The sequence below is a fragment of the Octopus bimaculoides genome, chromosome 4 (genome assembly GCF_001194135.2).
Source record: "Octopus bimaculoides isolate UCB-OBI-ISO-001 chromosome 4, ASM119413v2, whole genome shotgun sequence".
Lineage (NCBI taxonomy): Eukaryota > Metazoa > Mollusca > Cephalopoda > Octopoda > Octopodidae > Octopus > Octopus bimaculoides.
The window spans coordinates 58,186,820-58,189,506 of record NC_068984.1 but is presented as its reverse complement, the minus strand read 5'-3'; the positions used below and the strand labels follow the sequence as shown (position 1 = coordinate 58,189,506).

Below are 2,687 nucleotides of genomic sequence, written 5' to 3'. Positions count from 1 at the left end.
TTCATCGTTATTGTCAAATCAATTTTGGGCTCCCCTTTTTGGTGAAACCATTGATACTTTTGTTATCAAGTGATGATACTTTGAATTGATGACCATTGTTCATCAGTGATGTGGGGTGGGGGATGTAGTGCGGTCTGCAGAGCACGACGTATCGCCAATGTTTAGAACTCTAGGTCTTCCATTATAGTTTCAAAGGCTCATTCGTGAAGAGAAACTGAATTGCATTTCTAAATACCTTGCTGTAGTTATTCCTCGATATTTTGAATACAGAACATAGATAAGAAAGAAAAAAAGAAAGATTAGTCTTTTTTACGTTTTCCAATAAATTCTTGCACGCGTTTCAATTCTGTTGACGACTGTTATGGAAAGTATTACTTCACAATCAGATTACATCACTAAAACTTCATATTACATAACAAACGAAATAGCAATAGATACATGGTTTCTACAGCATCTTATACACAGGCGCGCGCGCTATATACTTGCGTACAGGTTTCGTATTACCGAATGGTTAACAAGTATGATTCGCTGTCACGAGGTCCCGGATCCCACTTTATGGCATTTTCATTTTCTTTAGCTTTCGGGTGAACAATATCTTGTTAGGGAAAATAGGTAAACGGAAACTGTATAGAAAGTCCTGTCTCACGCTGATTTGACTGAGAATTATGTTGGAGTATATGTATCTGTGGATTGCTGAGTCGCATACTCGTTAATTCAAGGGCAGGTAAGTTAGTTGATAGAAGCTCTAAATCCTCATGGTTGAACGACGGTAAGCCACTACCACCATCTACATACATACATACATACATACATACATAAAACACACACAAACACACACACTCACTCACTCAGACACAAACGCATACACAGGCTACAAACTCCCTCCGGTGCTTTAATGAAAAACAATGAGACAATTATAGTTTATATAAGAAGAAATTTATTGAAACAAAAGGAATGACTAAAAATGTTAATGCTATACTGGACTGTTATTTATGCTGGAAATATCGTCCTTCAACTTTAATACAAGGGGGAAATCGATGAACCATAGTATCAAAAATAGGGTTGAGTCGTTTTGACGATCAAATTCTCCCTTTGTAAATGTATTCACCTCATTAATATTATTAGGCTTTTTAGGGCAGTGAGCTGGCAGAAATGTTAGCACGCCGGTCAAAATGCTTAGAGGCATTTCGTCTGTCTTTAGGTTCTGAATTCAAATTCTGCCTTTCGGGGTCGATAAAATAAGTACCAGTTGAGCACTGGTGTCGATGTAATCGAATTATCCTCTCCCCTGAAATTGCTAGCCTTGTGTCAAAATTTGAACCCAACATTTAGAGGTTTTCTCTCGTAAATCTCTGCCTTAATTACACTTTGTAAATAAATGTTCAGGGTTTCTTGTAGGCCAAGCAATTGAAACAGAATGGCTAGTCCATTTTTCATGAAATGGGCAATTTAGGAACTCCTTTATTTGGAGTTCCCATTCTAGAGAACTTCCATCCTGTTGGATACTGGTTCTGCTCAATCATCAGAGTTGTTTAAATGTTATTATAAAATAGTTTTTCAACGTGGCTAAATAATTTTGTTGTGCATTCCCCAAAAGCAAAAATCAATCTAATCAACTTATTTTGAAATATTGCAGTTCAGATATTGATACTAAATGTTAAAGGGTTTTTTTTTTGTATAGAGTTTGGTACTTTCATATCTCCAAATAACACAGCTATGCTCCTTGATCAGAGCATTTACATGAAAAACAGTGATACTGGGTAAGAGAATTGTCCTTTGATTAACTGACAACATTCCATCTTGGCTGCATCGTTATCAGAGAGAATTTGTTTGGTGGTAAGTTATCCTCGCAAAAATTTTCTGGTTATTTCATATGGCATGTCCATTTTCTTAAATGCCTTTCTAAAGTAGCAATTTTCTTCTTCTTCCATGGGACTTAATTTAGGCAACAATTTCATCCTTGACGCGAGCACGAACTTCTATTGGTAAATCATGGATATTTCCAGTTTTACAAAGTCATTCATAAGTTTGTCTTAAATGTTTTGTGACTTGAAGGACGTTTTCCATACAAGCTTCGTCACTGTGGCATTGACGAAGCACTGGCGGAATGAATTAAATAAAATAATCAATAAATTAATTTGATAGAAAGACAAAATCAATAGAATATTATTATATTCGTAAAATAATTAAAATAAAAGGAAATACAAAACGAACTTTTATCTTTTACTTGCTTCAGTCAATAGACTGGGGCACCACCTTGAAGAATTTTTTTATCGAACGAGCCCACCCCAGTGCTTATATTTTTTTAAGCCGAGTACTTAATTCGATCGGTCTCTTTTGCTGAATACACCAACACTAGTTGGCAAGCGGTGGTGGGGAACAAACACAGACACAAAAACACACACAAGCATATATACATTTACATATATATAAGAGGGACTTCTTTCAGATCCCGTCTACCAAATCCACTCACAAGGCTTTGGTCGGTCCGAGACTATAGTAGAATAAAGGTTCCGCGCAGTGTGACTGAACCCGGAAACATCACGCCTGCACCTGCCGGAGCCTCGTGGAGCTTTAGGTGTTTTCGCTCAATAAACACTCACAACGCCCGGTCTGGGAATCGAAACCGCGATCCTATGACCGCGAGTCCGCTGCCCTAGCCACTGGGCCATTGAGCCTCCTATATA

General features: G+C 37.5%; 1 long non-coding RNA gene across 1 annotated transcript; it reads left to right on the top strand.

Annotated features, from left to right (window-relative positions):
• Positions 1–431: 431 nt before the first annotated feature.
• Positions 432–2,195, top strand: LOC106877353 (uncharacterized). The gene is made up of 3 exons (XR_001410372.2): positions 432–724; positions 1,682–1,836; positions 1,946–2,195. It is a non-coding gene; the product is annotated as an uncharacterized LOC106877353 (long non-coding RNA).
• Positions 2,196–2,687: the final 492 nt, after the last annotated feature.